This window comes from Pleurodeles waltl, chromosome 4_1 (assembly GCF_031143425.1).
Source record: "Pleurodeles waltl isolate 20211129_DDA chromosome 4_1, aPleWal1.hap1.20221129, whole genome shotgun sequence".
In the NCBI taxonomy this organism is placed as follows: domain Eukaryota; kingdom Metazoa; phylum Chordata; class Amphibia; order Caudata; family Salamandridae; genus Pleurodeles; species Pleurodeles waltl.
The window spans coordinates 833,016,295-833,035,057 of NC_090442.1; positions in this window are offsets into that span (position 1 = coordinate 833,016,295).

An 18,763-nucleotide genomic window follows, 5' to 3' on the forward strand; every position below is an offset into this window, starting at 1 on the left:
TGGAAGTTATGTGGGTGATGGTATTGTGTGCCTGTGGATGCTTGGTAGTTGTTTGTAGTGTCTCTCTCTGGCCTTCTCTCTGTAATTTTGTCGTAGGGGTTTGTGGGTGATGTGGGTGTGTGTTTTATATTGTAATGGGTGTGTGGGAGTGGTGTGTGTATGTGTATCAGGTGTGTGTATTTCGAATTGTCCAATGTGGTAGTGTTTTATAAATGTGTGTGTATTTTGAGCGCGGCGGTGTGTACCACCAATGGAATACTGCGGTTGAATGACCGCCGCGTGGATTCGTGTGTCGTGATAGTGTGGGCGTATTTCTGTTGGCGTGACGGTGGAGGTTTTGTTTTCGCCAGTTTATCACTGACCTTTGGTGTGGCGGACTTGTGTGGGTGTCTGAATTTTGGCGGATTCCGAGCAGTGGGTCATAATGACCGTGGTGGAATTCTGCATGCTGCGTCGGTGTGATGGCGGTCTTCGGCACGGCAGTAAACGGCTTTTGCCGCCAATGTTGTAATGAGGGCCATAGTGTAATAAGAGTATTAAGTTGGCCTGAATCATGCTCATGGTCATAATTGCAATAAAGAGAGATTAATGAAACATATACAATTATCATTTAAAACCAATAAAAACCTTTATCAGAAATAAACATTTGTCATTAGACTGTAATGCTCAGAACAGCTCAATGAAAATAGCATTTGCAAGAAAGATGTCATGTTACCATATAGATAGCCTCTAAAGGGCATAAGCACATGAAAAAATGACTGAAAGTAGCGCAGTTTAACCATAGATTTAACCCCTAGAGAACATACTTTCAGGGTTAGCAGACCCTTAAAACACATCCCACTCTTAGCTGTAAAAAAAACATTCCAGCCATAGGAGAGATTAAAAAGATACTGGATGGAGGGAAGAGTTATAATTTTGGGGTCCCCACTTACCTAGTGTGGGGACCCAGAGATGATCAAGACAGAAAGAGCAATAGTATTGACAACAAAATCCTTGTTGTTCCTCATTTCCCTTAAACAGCTAACAACCACTGTCAAAGCCAATAGTCCTGCTGGTTTTAGTCATGTCAGTTGTTTTCTATATCTGGGTGCATTACCAGAAAACTCACAGCCAAGTAGCACACTATGGGAATCACAGTATTTTAGATTACATGTTTAAACCACGACCTTAATTACATAGGGCACGCCTTTTTAGAGACCCCCCACTTTTTGCATCCCACTAAAAGCCCTGTATGGGAGTTGTGACTCCATCATCCTTGCTTCATGACACGTTTTTATTGTACCAATAGCGAATAAACCCTGATTATTCACTACTGGCATTCTGAAAATATGAATCCTTGCGTAGAGCAGCAGCCCGTGGCAGTGACATCTGTGCGCTGGTTGCAAAGGCACATTAAGGAGCCATGGACAGAGTCTCCAGTCCTGGCCTCAGAGGCCTACGGCACCTTCCTGCCTCCTCATTTGTGACATGCTGCAGCATCACTGCTCAAGGTAGCCCCAGGCTCTTCAGGCTTAAGCCACACAGTGCCAGGTGCTACAAGTTAATCAGACTATCACTACGCTGAAAAAGCAAGAAGCTAAAACCTGGAACCTGTGGCAGGGTAGGCTCCACCTTTGAGGGTCAAGCTTCAGTTCTGCTTAAGACAGAAAGGAGTTGTGTGCATGCCGCAGGGGCTGAAACGAGACCTGCGCAGGCAGTGAGGTAACAAAAATAATGCTGCAAAATGTTATGTGCGTATGTATGGGTGAGAGTGGGTCTGTGTGTGTGAGAGAATGTGTCTATGGGTGAGTGTGCGTGAGTGAAAGTGACTGAATGAGAATGAGTGCAAGTGTGCGAGTGAGTGATAAGAGTGACTAAGAGTAAAAGTGAGTGTACGTGAATGAGAAAGAATGAGAATGAGGGAGGGAGTCTGAGTGAGTGAGAATGACTGTGAGTGAGTGCCAGTGAGTGAGTACAACTGTGAATAAGAATGAGTGTGAGTGAGAGTGAGTGAGAATGACTGACAGTGAATGTAACAATGAATGATAATGAGTGAATTATAGTGAATGACAATACGTGAGACTGAGTGAGAATGACTGGCAGTGAATGTAACAATGAATGAGAATGAGTAAATTATAGTGAATGACAATACGTGAGAATAGGTGAGAATGACTGAGAGTAAGAGAGAGTACAGGTGAGAGTGAGTGAGAAAGCAGCAATTGGAGTATGCAGCAATTGGAGTATGAGTGAGTGCAAGTGAGTGTGAGTCAGGGCAAGCGGGTGCAAATGAATGCAAGAGTATAAGTGAGCCTGAGTTAAAATAAGTGAGTATGAGTAAGCGTGAGGGCATTTGAATGAGCGTTGGTGCCGGTGAGGGCAAATAAAGGAGTACGAATAAGTGAGAGTGAGTTAGATTGAGTGAGTGAGAGTAAGAGTGAGTGAGTGTGAGTAAGTGAGTAAGAGGGAATGAGTAAAAATGAGTGAGAGAAGAGCTCGTGAAAATGAGACAGAATGAATAACAGTGATTGAGTGAGAATGACTTGGAATGTAAGTGATGTGTAAGCTAGAATGGCTAGAATGTGGTGTTAGGGTTGTGAGTCTGTCATTGGCCTTGGCATGCTGAAGGTAATATTTGGATTACAGAGGCAGAGAGCAAAGTGGAGGACATTCTTGAAATATGGGTGCCCATGGCAAAATGCTGGCAACCTGGATATAGTTCTTGGTATATGAGAAGACACCAATAGGTTGTGTAAGAGAGGCAAACATGACAAAATACTGACCATGATTTACTAGACAAATTTAATATAGTATATTGACGGTGTTGAGGGCTAAATTCTAACATTGGGGTATTGAACGTGATTTGTGGCTGAAGGGGACACCCAGTGGCATATGAGGGCACCTATGACAAAATGCTGGCCACGGCACACTGGAGTTTATTTTTGACACGTGGCATTGCACATTTTGTAAAATAATGGAATCTACTCTTGGGAAGCACCATACTTCATTGTACTGGCACACCATGGGCTTGAATACTAAACTCTGCACTTCCAGAGCTTGCAACTTTTTAGCAATTGCATGTGACAATTGTGCTTTAAAGTGAAATGTCCTCTTTTGCATTTTTTTCAGGATTTTCTTGATGGATTCTCTTGCCCACTCCAGCCCCTTAGTAGAAGTCAGGCTGGCCCACTTCACTTGCTAGCAGACATTTGTGGAAGATATTATGCACCACCACTTTCAAAGATCACCAGCTGCCACTGTTGTGATTTCTTTGACACTTCATCTATGGTGGTGTCTGGATTGGGGGTCAAGCTTTGGCATCCATTTCTTCTCATTATGGTAATGGATACCAGCTACAGGGGTAGTAGTTCCACTCTGGACTCAGATTTGAATCTATGGTCACCTCATGAATCCAATTTGTCTTTCAGTTGTACAGACCTGAGAACAGTCTGGATGTGGATGTAGTCTTTTGCTGTCCAGATTCAAGGTAAGGCATTTCTGCTTCAGTCAGGCAACCATATCACAAAATCGTATTTCAACGGACATGGGGCCACTGTTCTCCCTCCTTGGCTTTATCAGCAAACTCTGTGCTGATGTGGGCATAGCCTACCTTTGTTCTTTCCAGGCCTCTTACCTCCAGGGAGTAGATAATGTAGAAGGCGTCACCTTGAATTGAGTATACCTGTCCCTGATGGGCTTCTCTCATAGCTTGGAGGATGTTTCAGGAGATCAAGCAACTTCTTGAAAACTTTATGGATGGACAGTTTTACCTCAAAACAGAATGCTCTGCTGCCTGCATTCTCTATGAGGGGGAGTATGATGGAGGCTTGGGGAGTGGCTGCTCCCTCGTCTATGCTTCCTAGGATTGCTGTTTGCCTTTTTAACCATTCCCTCTCTGCGCAAGGTTATACCCAAGATCAAAGGAGGGGGTTTTCAGTAATCCAGTTGGATCCCTTCTGGCCTCAAAGGCCCTAATTTCTTCTTCTTCAACTTGCAATTAGAACCGAATGTCCTCTTCATGTGACCCCTCTTCCTTTTCAGTGGCCAGTTTTACTTCCCCCCAGTCAGTTCTATTTAAAGATGATGGTCTGGAGGCTGAATAGCTTGGTCTTTTGAGGATATCCATGCATAAAGAAGTGTTATTTGTCTTTCCACTGTCTAGGCATGTCAGTATTTCATATGTAATCATTGCATTGGAGGTCTTTCTGGTGTGATGCTTGCAATATAATCTCTGCTACATTATGAACCTTTGAAAAGTTGGAACCTTTTTGCAAGATGGATTTGTGTTGGAGGTGCTACTACTTCTTTGCTTTCCCAGCAGGCATCCTTCTGTGGATTTCTCTTCTACTGAATGATATGCAAAACAAGAGGCACTCGTTAAATCAACAAAAAAGACAGTATTAGGCTGTGCTAAAAATTATTGCATATTTATCACATACGATGTATCTAAATAACGAGTCCCAATAAGTGAAGTATCAGTATGCAAAAAGTAAAAGGCGAGGTAGTCACTATTATACTCCACAAAGATTTGAGTTTACTGGCAATATCTCCATCCAACAAAAAGGGGATCAGTTCGAACAAAAACTTTGGTGCCAGGAGTAATATTCCTCTTCGAACACCACAATCAGGTGTCAATGTCTAAGTCCATTCCAATAGATTCTTTTACTTTCCGAAAAGATAACCAAAGATGTTGATCCAATCTGATTCCGCAGCCAATACGTGTTTCATCTGGGGAATACCCCACTGACTTCGTCAGGGCTATTCACGTAGTTAAAATTATTTTAACAAGGAGCATCAGTAGTCATAACAATGACGCATCTATGAATTAGACAATTCATATCACCACTTGATATTAAAGTCTCAGACGTAAAGCGAATATATCTGCTGAAGTCATATCGTCGATTTAGCGGTCATCATTTTCGAACGCGAGTACGCCTGAATGATATGCACCTCTGCTTTTGGCCAGTCCAACAGTTCGGTCTGTGGTTTCTTAGTATATACCCTGGCCCTATGGGCCCTGACAACTCCTCCTTTTGGACATTGGGGTGATATCCCCATAACGACTTTGACCTGGAGTGTTTTTGTCAGATAACTGGGCCCTTTCCTAAATTTCTCCCTGATGGGTGAGTGTTGAAATGTTCTCTTTCTTTTAGACCTAAGATTGTGTCCCATTTTTCCTTTCTGGTGACATTGTTTTGCCTATGTTGGCTCTGGAGTTTACTGAGAAGTCAGTTAATATTTTCGTTCTGGATGAAACTGGAACTGTTAAGATGTATTTGGTTTGAACTGTTTCATTATGTAAAATGTATACTACTTTTGTTTTAAGGCCTTGAGGAGTTACTTCTACTGTTCAGAATACTAGTGCTTTGATCTGCCCTAACATTGTTCTAATTCAGGGATTCCCCTTGCCTTATGTGATAAGGGTCGAACTACAAGTGGGATGGCAGACTTTTGTGTTGCATGAACGGGCCTGACAGTGATTGATATTGTGGGGTTGCTAGTTGGGCCTCCCCTTATACATTTGTTTACACTAGAAACATGAAGTGTCTACAACATTCTTTGGGGCAGCTGGGCTTAGTTTGGTAGTTCGTGTTTTTGAGTGTTTATTCCGTCTTGTTTTCTGATCTTGATAAACCTTTGGGCATCTTGTACTGTCAGTGTTTGACTTTTGTGTATATGTGTCTGGACACCCGCTTTGTTCTTGGTACCTTGTTGAGGACTGGGACAAGGGGATAACGTCCAGAATTCTTAGCAGTAATTTTAATTACACATATTCCTGCGCTTCCTCGTCACAGTCCCACATAAGATGAGGAGGTTGTCCATTGCTTTGGTTTAGAAGGCTTGTACAGGCAGGATGTGTAAGGGGAGACGTCCTTTTAATGGATAAACTCCACTGGGAGGATTTATCATTTTTAAAAAATATCTGTTGACAAGTCTGTGCATGGAGGGTTAAAACTCATCAGCGAGAACTGTGACGAGGGAGAGTAGGACTTGCTAATCAAGGTTACCGATAAGTAATCTGGCGATCTACCCTTTAGTGGGTGTGGCTTACTTTTTACAGTTGTAATTATTGCATCTTATAACTATAAGTTAACATACTTTTGAATGCAGAATAATGGCTGCACAATTATCATTTTACTTAGTTGTGCAATGACACTGCAACATATCTGTTGTGTATTTTGTGCTTCTAATGGGAACAATTATGTTACAACTGTGTACTCAAACGCCTTGGTAATCACACAGGGCGCGGGTTTACTGCACAGTTGCACTGGAAAAATGCTTTGCAGTGCTGTTGGACCTGTTGAGATTTTGGTGGTCCAAAATGAATTGATTTTTGACACATGACTTATAGTGCATCAAAGTTAAAGTTACTTTTATGAGTATGGCGCCCATACATGTGCACCCACATTTGCAAAAGATTCAAGCGTTCTCTGGTGGCGCATCCTCTGACATTAATTATTGTTCAACAAAAAAGTGCCACACACTTGGTCAGGGATAGTTCTACTAAGCACTGCTGTATTACTGGAGCCAATATCCTAGATTACTTGTTCCTAAGTATCTCAAAATGTAAACACAATCATTTGTTGATAGAATCATATTGCATTTTATTGAATATTAATTGTTTCTAACTTTCAACTGTGCTCATTGACATTATCTTTCCATCTTGAGTAATTTCTTTATCATTATATTTAATTTCTTAAAATCACTAACGCATTTGGGCCTTACCTAGGTCCTTCATCAGGGTATATATAATTATCCATTTCAGAGGCTGCTTACAGACTCTTAAATGCCTTCAGGGTGGGTAACCAAGTTATCCTCACTCAGAGCCAGCACTGGGCGAAAGTTAATCTCCAGAGAAGTTCGTGCCCTGCTCCATCTTGGTAGACAAATTGTTGGACTTGGCCCAGTAGAAAAGAAGAGCAAATATTCAAGTAAGTATTGTAGGTCCTTTATTGGAGCATCCCATCCACTACAGATCAAGACAACTGCTCTCCTCTCAGCTCTGCTCAAACCCAGATGAACACTCCACATTCTATATGATGTAATGTGTGACATCAGGCAGAAGCAGAACAAAGAGAACATTCCACCCCTGTGCTGAACAACCACAAGCCATACACCACACACCTCCCTCTTCACAAAGAAGTCCCAAGGAAACTATATACAAAGATTATTCAAAGGAGATAAAAAAATGAATAAATAAATAAAGACTTCACCAAAATAGAGACTAAAAACATCCTTAACATTTTCCTTTTGATTTAACAACTCTATTAAGATTCCACACTCTTCCATCCTTCATTTTCACAGCATTCCTAAAAAGCTTAACAACTTCAAAGGGTCCCAGAAATTTACTTCTGTCTTTACATAAAGTCGGCTTCTTAACCAAAATTTGATCACCAATCTTTACATCAAAATCATGTGTGCCTTTCTTGTTATCATAGTACACCTTCCTCTTCTGTACGCTTACTCTCTCATACTCATTTTCCACATTCACAACACTCTCTTGTTCGATATTGTTTTTCCTCCAACTCACCCACGCAGGTGCAAGTGAAGTGTTAGCCTTTCGACCTCTGAAAAGATCAAAAGAAACCTTACCCGTAGTGGAATGTGGAGTTACCCTGTAAGCATAAAGAAATCTCTTCAGACCATCTCTCCAATCCCTATTAGACGCAACTTCCAGTTGTATACATTCCTTCACACACCTGTTGAACCTCTCCACTGTCCCATTCCCTTCAGGATGATATGGGGAACACCTTTTGTGCTTGATACCAAATTTTGCAAGAAAATCCTTCATCTCCCTCGAAACAAACTGTGGACCATTATCTGTAACTATCGTATTGGGCAAATCTTCACGCCCAAAAATGTCCTTGAAAAACTCAATAATCCTTTTAGTCTCCGTGGTGCCACAAATACCAATTTCTGGCCATCTGGAAAACTGATCAATCAATACTATCAAATATTTGGTACCACTCCTACCATGCATTGGTCCTACAATGTCAACTGCTACCACTTCCCGTGGTTTTTGTGGCATGTCTCTTATACACATAGGAGGAACTCTCATCTTGTAAACCTTATCGCTGTTGCAACAATCTGCACACTCCCTTACTACTCTCTCCACCATCAAATCCATACCCGGCCACCAGTAATCCAGACGAATCCTTGCCTTAGTCCTGCTCATACCTTGGTGCCCTTCATGTCCAAGTCCAATAATTTTTTCTCTCAACACTACCGGAACTAAACCCCGTAACAGAAAACCATCTTCTACTGATAATTCATCGTTCACTTTCCAGTAGCCACACAAATCCTTGTCCTGCTTAGCGTTATGACCCCATCCAAATCTGATTTTTCCACACACCTGCTGTAAGACCTTGTCTTCTGCTACAGCCTTCTTCCACTCATCTTGTTCTACTATACAGCCAGTTACACTACACACGGATACGTCCTTAAATCCTTTCTCATCAGTGGACACTTCTACTTCTGAGCTTAATCTGGAAAGGCAATCAGCAACTCTATTATAGGAACCTGGAACATAATGTACAGTAAAGTTGTAATCTTGTAAACTGATTACCCACTTACTAACCCTTCCAGAAATTGAGTCCAGCCCCTTTCTCATAAATACCTCCACCAATGGTTTGTGATCCGTAAAAATCTCAAACTCCCTACCCCACACAAAATTTCTGAGTTTATTAACTGCCCAAAACACACTTGAAGCCTTTTTTTCTATCGTGGAGTAGTTGAATTCTGGTCCATGCAACGTCCTAGAACAAAACACTACTGGCTTACGATCATGATTGTCCATTTCTTGTAATAGTACAGCTCCCAATCCCATTTCACTCGCAACTGTCATAATCACGCATTTTTTCTCTGGATCAAAGGATTCCAAAGACCCAGTGGAGGATAATTCTGCTTTGATATTCTCAAACTCTTTCAGACATGAATGAATTCAGCATTTTTTTTAAAAAGCTGACGCATGCACACTGTTTTAGAAGCTAAATCAGGTAAGAATTTTGCATGAAATTCAATCATCCCTAGGAAAGACAACAACTCTTCTTTTTTTTCTGGAACACGTAGGTGCAAAATATTTTCTACTAATTCTCCCTTTGGACGCAATCCTCCTGCAGTGATCTTATGGCCTAGATATTCCACCTCGGTTTTCCTAAAAAACACTTCTTCAGCTTAAGAGTCAACCCATGGTCTCTGAGAGTGGTAAGAACCCTTCTAACCCTCAAATCATGCTCCTCCAAGGTGCTTCCATGTATTAAGATATCATCCTGGAAGCACTTGACACCAGGTTCAGAACCAAACAGTTTGTACATAAGTCTTTGGAACACTGCAGCTGCTGAAACCAACCCGAAAGGCATCCTAATGAATCTGTAAGTACCAAACGGAGTAATGAAGGTGGTGTAATCACGTGAATCCGGATGTAGCTCAATCTGATGATATGCTGAGGTCAAATCAAATTTTGTGAAGTATTTGGAACCGGATAACATTGTTACCATTTCAGTGATGTTAGGTAAAGGAAACTGGTCACTGACAACACATCTATTGAGGTTTCTGAAGTCCACACACAACCTCAGTTCACCAGACTGTTTCCTCGCTATGACAATAGGCGAAATCCATTCCGATGACTCCACCGACTCAATGATGCCTTCTTCACACAGCCTTCTAATCTCTCTCTCTACGTCATCCTTGAGAGAGATAGGAACTGGACGCACTTTAGCAGCAACAGGTACAGAACCTTTTCTTAATCTTATCTGATGAATGTATTTCTTCAAGCAGCCTAATTTCCTATTGAAAACCTATTGAAAACCTCTTTAAACTCATCAACAAATTCAGGTAAAGACTCTTGTTTCATCATCTCTACCTCACATATGTGATGTAAAGTCTTAGCATAGTCTTCTTTGATCATAACAGGAGAAGGAGAGTTAGGATCAAGAATGACCCTCAAACCCTCCTGATGGGGCCAACTTAAAACACTATCTCCCTTAACAGGAACATAAACCTTCCCATAAATAGTGTTCGATTTGTAAGTAATCTCCGCTTCAAAGCCTCGTCGCCAGTGTAGAAAAGAAGCGCAAATATCCAAGTAAGTATTGTAGGTCGTTTATTGGAGCATCCCATCCACTACAGATCAAGACAACTGCTCTCCTCTCAGCTCTGCTCAAACACAGATGAACACTCCACATTCTATATGATGTAATGTGTGACATCAGGCAGAAGCAGAACATTCCACCCCTGTGCTGAACAACCACAAGCCATATACCACAGGCCTCTTTTGAAGGGTCATCCCAAACCTTTTTGCCTCCTTTCACCTATTTTTTCTGACCAAGGTTTGTTGACTTTAGGACTCTGGGCACTTTACCACTGCTAACTACTCTACCATAGGTTAACATGGGGACTGCCTTTAAGTATTTTTTAAGTGCAGTTTCCCATTGGGAGCAGATAGAGATAGGGGTCTCTGAACTCACAATTTTAAAATACATCTTTTGGTAAAGTTGGTTTTTAGATTGTCTGTTTGAAAATGCCACTTGCACATTCTGTGCCTCTACCTGTCTGTGGAGTCCATGTCTAGGTCAGACTGACAGTTGGGCTGTTTGCGAATTCCCTCTAGACATTGATACAAAAGGAGCTGGGGTGTAGTCTTCATATCCTAATGAGCTAGAGTGGGGAGGGAGGAGCTGGCACTTACACCTGAAAGGGCTGTGCCTGCCCTCACACAATGCATTCTCCGATCCCCTGGAGTGTGTCAGGGGCCAGGCCTCGGCAGAGCAGGATCTTGTCAACAACAGAGAGTTTCCTTTGAAGTTTGCTTACTTCAAAGGCAGAACTGGGTATAAGTAGTGGACCCAAAGCCCCAGACTTCTAGAATCTTTCTGGATCAAAAGGAACATCTGCCAAGGAGAAGAGCCGGAGAGCTGGAGGAGGAGTACTGCTCCTTTGTTGTGTTGTTTTGCTGGGGTGGCCTGCAGTTGCTATTCCTGCCTTAAAAGAGAGCAAAGGGTGAACTGTGCTGTGTATCCTGCTTGAGAAAGTTCTCCAGGGCTTTGGAATAGAGCTTGCCTCCTGTTGGAAGTCTCAGGGATATCAAAGACTTCATTTTCATCTGCCTACAACACTGGGAAGTGTGTGTTTTGTGCTGTTCAAGAAGAAAAGCCACCGAGCCTCCAATGCTGTTGGCCTGCACTGTGACCTACCAACGCCGCACGGAGTCGCACTGCCCCGCTTCGCACTGCAACTCTGGTCTCACTGACGCCACCCTCTGACGCCGCCACAGAGCCGCTGTGTGCACCGTGATCTGTGGGCCCTGCACTCCGGCATCGCATTGCTCACACTACAGCCTGGGCAACCCCGACAATGCTGTTCCTGCTGACACCGGCGCCGCTGTCTGCACCATGGCCTGTGGACACTGCTCATGAGGTACATGAAGCACCGCACCACAGCCCCAGCCCACCGCCGCCCGCACCATTGTCTCCAGGGTTGTCAACAGACTAACTTGTCTGCACTGCAACCCATGGACACTGCACGGAGCCTGTCCTGTACTGCCATCTTGGGCCTACCGATGACAGCTCTTCAGCAATGACGATGCCGCTGCCTGCACAGTGACCTGGTGACACCGCACATCGCACTGCCCCACTTCACAGTGGAGCCCTGGTCTCACTGACGCTGCTGGATGCCGTCACTGAGCCGCTGCCTGCACCGTGACCTGTGGGCACCGCACGTCGCATCGTCCCACTTTGCACCACAGACCCAATGCCATCCACTCCAGTGCTCCTGACTTCATCAGCCCGGAGCTCGATCTGCAACGTGTGTGACTTCAAGGGCCCGACAAGCCCAGCACTGACTCCGGAACCAATGCCTGCGATGCTGCTCTCCGGATCTTATCACGAGGATCAAAATGCCCTGCATTTCCAAGGTACTGTTTGCGGGTCTTACCAACACCGTAGCTGGCCCATGGCGCTGCAGCCGGCCTGAACTGTTGGTTTTGTTGATCATGATGCAGTGATAACCACAGGTGGAGCTATCAACTGCAAGGAACTGTATTTTTAAGTTAATTGTTGCAAAATTCATATCTTTATTACTGTATGTTGGACTTTTCTCATTTTGGTCTTATTTTACACAGATATATATTGGCTATTTTTTCTAAAGCTGGTGTGGTGTCCTTTTGTCATGTTTTCACTATATTACTGTGGGTTATGTGCAAATGCTTTACACATTGCTTCTGAGATATGCCTGACTGCTCGTGCCAAGCAACCAAGGGTGTGAGCAGGGTTTATCTGAGCTAATTATCTCCCTTATCCTGACTAGAGTGAAAATCCCTACTTGGACAGGGTGCAAACCAACTGCCAGCTAGAGACCCTGTTTCTAACAATACCCTTCACCTACAAAGTACCTATCTCCCGCAAAACACCTCTGCCAAGAAAATTAATTTCTCGTAATGTACGTCTCCCTACTAAGCTCATGTATTTGAAAGAGCCTGCACCCGGTTTCCTTTAAAGCATATCTCCTGCAATATACCTCTCTCCTATGATTCACTCACTACTGTAGTGCACATTTTTTCTATGATGTGCCTCCCTGCTTTAAAAAACCCTCTACAGTAATGCATCTTTGCTTGTAAAGCACATTTGTCGTCTAAGGCACTTCTTGTTTTTTTATTTGTCTCTAAACTATGTTTCCCACTGGCTCAGTAGGATGGAATTCAATTAGGGGATTCAATTAAATACGATAGTAAAAACACAAATCCTAGTGTCTGGTGTGGGTAAAATTAGCTGTAGAGATTTAAAAGCTCAAGAAAGATACTAGTGCAGTCACTCCCTCGGTCTTGCACCAGGTGTGCTGCTATATTCAGAGTATACACTTTAAACCACAGTGCTTCTAAGCCACACAAGAGTGGTAGGACCGAGGCTGTCTCCTTCTGATACCCCCTTTGTTTACCTCTCAGTTCTAGTCCAAAACAGTGATCACTCTGAATGAGCAGCAGCTGCAGGTATACTGGGTAGACACTGGGCATGCTGGGCTATGATTGATTTGACACTGTCAGTGATTCTCTTTTGCATCGGTCTCTGACTAGGTTGTGCAGAGGCACTCTGGAGTCTTTAATCTGGGTGGGTCCTCACTCATTAAGTTTGATTGTATGAACCCTCACATGCCCTCTGAGAGCCTTCTCATTTGTTACAGTTTTGTAACAAATGTACCTGCCCATGTGATGATCGTGAGGCAGAACTGTAGATGGAACTGGGACTGGTTTCTGTGTGCAAGGCTTTTCAAATTAAATATTCAATATAATCCAGAATTGCTGCTTTGCTATTTTTATTTTAGCAGCAAAAGTATATATGGTTAATAAAGGTGAATTTTTTTAATCTTATTTACTGTCTTTCCCTATTTTGCTTCTAGTGCTCCTTTTGCTTCTTTCCTTGTAGCACAGCATTTCCTTGAGAATTCATTTAACAAGAACAAGCTAAAATACATTTTAGAGCTGACTCCCCTCCCTCTGTCAGTTTCCTCACACTTTCCGAGCACGAGACAATCTGTAAACTGCAATTTCCATTTGTAGCAAAGGCAGAGGAGGGTGTTTGCTCCATGGTACTTCCAGCACCAGGGGCCAGTCCATTCCAGCACAGAAGCTGAATAAGGGCGGCAAGCTCTGTTTACGGTCTGCTTGTAATAATGCGCTGTAATAATTCCTTTGACACCAGGGGTTTGCTAGGGGACTACCAGGGATTGCTAGGGGTGACCCAAGGGTCACAGCTGCGACCCCTGGTGACCCTGAAATGGCATCCTTGATCTGACCACCTCTGTGTGCTTTGCCAATATCCATCCTGCTACTGTCTCCTCTGCAGCTTTTTAGGGGCAAGTGCAAAGCGCTCCGTCCTGTGTTGTAACCTCTCTTTGGGCTTCTAACCACATCCGCTTACTTTCATTAGTGAAAGGCATTCATATGTCATGCCTTTTCCGGTCTTTAGCCCTCCTCGAGTGCACCGGCCAACTACTGAAAACATACGAGGCTCGATGTTTTCTGTCTGGTTTCTGGACTACCTTTTCTCTTTATTTCGCAGCGCGATCTCGCTGGGCAGCAGTCGCGTGCTTTGCATAACATCGATCCTGTTACAAAGATAATTGCACTTTTGCCGGTTACATAGATAATTGCACTTTTGCTGATAGGTTTCACTACCAGTGAACTTTTATTTCCCTTTGTGTGTCTGCTTTGTGCTGATGGTGGCCGTTGGCTCGCTTATGTGAAACTTTTACTTTTCAGTTTATATGGCAAGAAAAGCCCAGTTAGTTATGTGAAACTGTTTTACTTTTACTTTTCAATTTATGTGGCAAGAAAAGTCTGGTTAGGAGTTTACAATACTAATAGCTCTAACATGAGCAAACGTGAGTCCCATTGCATTGCAAATGCTTGTTCATCACTATTACCGCTTCCAAGACGCCATTACAACTAATTTCTGCTGGGCTTTCAGTGATGTAATCATGCAGTTGTGTACACAGGTGTTTGTCTGGTGGCCATTTACGGTTTTACCTGACTTACTCTTGCCGTGATGTCCAGGTACTTCGTTTCTTAAAGATTTGTGATCCATTTGTGTACTTTCACTTCATTAACATTCACTTTGCTTCATTTGTTTTGCTGCATTTAATTCAAGATCACAATTTCTGGCAACAACAATTACATTAAACCTCATTTTAAAAAAAACAACAAAACATGCAAGCTATCAGTTGTCCTCCTTCTCATTTCCAACAGTCTCTGGGCAAACTACCTATGGCTCGAAAAGAGCGGTTCAGGACATTTAGGCGGTCATTCTGACCGCGGCGGTCGGCGGTCGCCGCCCGCCAAGCGGTTCCCGCCGAAAGACCGCACCGCGGTCAAAAGACCGCGGCGGTCATTCTGGCTTTCCCGCTGGGCCGGCGGGCGACCGCCAGAAGACCTCCGGCCGGCCCAGCGGGACAGCCCCTCCAACAATGAAGCCGGCTCGGAATGGAGCCGGTGGAGTTGAAGGGGTGCGACGGGTGCAGTGGCACCCGTCGCGATTTTCACTGTCTGCTAAGCAGACAGTGAAAATCTTTGTGGGGCCCTGTTAGGGGGCCCCACGGCACCCGTTCCCGCCATCCTGGTTCCGGCGGTGGACACCACCAGAAACAGGCTGGCGGTAAGGGGGTCGGAATCCCCATGGCGGTGCTGCAAGCAGCGCCGCCATGGCGGGTTCCCTGGGCCAGCGGGAAACCGGCGGGAAACCGCCGGCTCCCCTTTTCCGACCGCGGCTTTACCGCCGCGGTCAGAATCGCCCAGGAAGCACCGCCAGCCTGTTGGCGGTGCTTCCGCCGCACTCCGCCATGGCGGTCATGGACCGCCAAGGTCAGAATGACCCCCTTAATTCTTATCTAGGTTCTATTGATGGCTTAAAATCAAACCAGAAAGGAAAAAAATGGTTGTTAGAACACTCATTATGTTTACAGGGCCAAGAGATTTTTGCACATTTGCCTCCATCTATACCTGAAGATGAGGAGGAAGAAGTTAATGAATATGATTAGGCTGTAAAAAGGTTAAAAAGGCATTTCTGCAAACCACCTAACCTGGTGGTTAGAAGACATATATTTTTCTCAAGAGTGCAATCTTCCACAGAATCAGTGGATATGTAGTTTGCTTGTGTTAGCTACCAAAAATGAATGTGATGTTTTTACTGACCAGCCTACAAGGAATAAGATGGCTATCGGATATTTTATTTAAAAAAATCAGGAGAGGCTACTGACTTAGAAAAATCCTTCTCTTGAGGAAGCTGTAGATATTGCCAGTAATATTCAAGACTACTGGTTAAAGAGCTGAATAAAAACACGGATGAGAACATCCTGGTGGTTAAGGGAAATAAAACCACCCTAAGGAAGCCCTTATCTGTGCAGAAAAAAAGTATATTGGTGGAAATAGTCTTTGTTATTGTGGATTGTAATTTCATATTGCTTCACTTAAACAGTGCCCTGCCCTTGGGAATGACTGTAAGAAAAAGTGATGTTACTGGACATTTTGCAAGAGTATGTTGTAGGAATATTAGGAGAAATAGTATGAATTTTGTATCAGATGATACAGATCAAAGGTTGATGCATAATATGGATAACTAACTTTTCTGAGTAAGAGTTCATAAAGATGATTTTTCCAATTCCAAGGATCCCCAGGGAATTTTGTTTGAGGAGTTGCACCTGTGCCCTATTAACAGATTGTGTATCTAAGATTACCATTATATCAGAGGACACCTTTGTAAACAAATTTGCTGTCATTAATTTGTTCCCTTACCCCGATATATCTCCTTATGGGTATAATAGTGAGTCCTGACATTCTTGGTGAGCATCATCAGGGATGCCCGGGAATCGTTCTCAAGCTGGATGTACTCAACAAATTTTGTGTGTTGAAGAAGGTCCTGTTGACCATTTTGTTAATCATTTGAATGTAGTGTTAAAAATACATGTTGTTGTTGAAGATAAACTTGGGATGCTGGGTGGATTCTAGCATGTGATCAAATTTAAAGAAGGTTGTTTGCCTGCCAAACAAAAATTGAGGTTTTTTCTTTTAAGTATCAGTGGAGGTCTGGAGAAATGTCTTGCCCAGCTTAGTTGAGATGGAGTGATAGAACCTGTAGATTATTCTTTACAGCTGTCATATATTGCAGTTGCACGAAATAAAGGGTGAGTTGCAGATTTGCATTGACCTTAGAATCTTGAACAAGGCAGTTCAGCTTAATGAGCATTCTTTACTGAAAATAGAAGAAATGATGCATACTCTAGCAGGGCATTTTTTTAATAAACTTGACATGATATCAATTTTGTGGAATGCTTATGGCTTACCGCCTGCCATTTTCCAATGGGTTATGGGTGATATTTTGAAAGCCGTTGACAGTGCACTGGTTGATGAGGATGTAATTTTGGTTTCTGGCAAACATTACAGTGAAATTGTGGTGAGATTGGATGCTGCACTAGGTGCCCTAAGAGAGAAACAGTTCAAACTAAGGAAAGATACATGTGAATTTTGTGTACAAGACATGGTGTGTCAGTCATGTCATTTCTAGGTAGGGCATTGGCCCACGCCGAGGTTTTCTTAAAGCAATTGAGGAAGTAGCTACCTCAGGGAGTTGAGAACAGCCTCAAACTTTTTTAGGTAAGCGTGAATTTTACACGAAATGTATTCATAATTTTGCGACCAAAGCAAAGCTTCTTCATTCTATGTTGAAGAAAGATACAAAATTTGTTTGGGGTCATTCTCAGGATTCAGCTTTTCAAGAGATAAAAAAGGAGCTTTCCAGTGCTCCTCTGTTAAGCCCCTATCAACCAGGAAAACCCCTGTCGATTAATGTTGATGCTAGCCGTGTTGATTGGGAGATGTTTGTCTCAAGGTTAAGATGCAACTGAATGTATCATCGCTTTTGGCTCATGCACTTTGAGACCCCAGGATCAACTTTATTCAGTGACTGAGTGAGAAATACTCAGTTGAACCTAGGTGGTCAAGTGTTTCAAGGCTTATGCATAGGGGAACTATTTTTTTGTTATGCACAGATGGTAAACCTTTAGTGTCTATCATTAGTGTTTCCAATGTTCATTTGACGAGAGCTACAGTCAGGTTGGTCAGGTTAAGTGTGAAGGTTTTAGAGTATACAGTACATTTTTGGTAGAGTACATACCTGGTGGCAAGAATAAGAAAGTGGGTTATCTTTTTCTACTTCCATGCTCAGATAAAGAGAAATAAAATGTTTTAGATGAACAGCAGGATGTGCATTGGTTGTCAGTGTGGTCTGGAGTGAAATTAAGTGTGTTGGTGTACAGGAATGGAGGGATGCTCTTGTTCAAGATGTTGGTTTGGATACATGAGAAATGGGTAGCCAATGGAAGGAAATCCCTCTATGGAGTTACAGTCTTACTGCAAAGTTCAGATGGAATTATCTTTTGAGTAGGCCTGAGTGGAGTTCGAGTAGCAACGCTGCGCAGGGTAAAAAACAAATTCTGTTGCGCTACGCAGCGTTCTGCTAGCGGGCGAGTTTTGTGCTGTACCCATTCGTGTTACATTGAACGTCACTGGCAATGCAAAGTTGCATCTCGCGTTGGAATTCTCGCTTGGACAGCACCGCGCAGTTCGCATGGGCACAACCATCTTGTTTTTTTGCTTGTTATGGTGCTGGGACCTACTTTTATCCTCTCTATATCCCTCCCACCCCCCACTTCTAAAACCTTTTTTCACCTAGTTTGTTTTTATTATATTACCTTTTCTCTTTCTCTTTTTAAATTTTAACTTTCCTTCTAATTTTTTTGTATTTTTTGAGACTTTGTAATTTTTTTTCTTTACTTTTTTCCTTCCTTTTTCCCAATCCTTCCTTCCTTATTTTCCCCCAAACCTACCAAGTCCCCAGCACAATGGCACAGCAGGGGAGCACCAGGCCCTTTTCTGCCAGCCACCATCTGGCAACGGCAAGGGGTGCCGCCCCATGCCATATTTTCAGAGGTGGAGGTGGCTGCCCTGGTCTTTTATCTGCATTGCCACCTCCCCTCCACCTTGGCAGCATGCGCGGTTCTGGGTACGGCCTCTGGGAGTGCCAGCAGCGCTCGGAGAGGGTGGACGGGCTGTGTGCCGCAGCTCTGGAGTCTGACGCACCCAACAACGGCTGACGCACCGGTGGGCCGACATCCTGGATCGGGAGCTGGACCTGCTTGACCTGGTAGGCGTCTAGGTTGTGGGGCTCAAGAGTAAAAAATCAATTATTATTAGTTGTGCTCGATGCTAATAGTTTTTCTACCCAAATAGCAAACATGCTGCTCA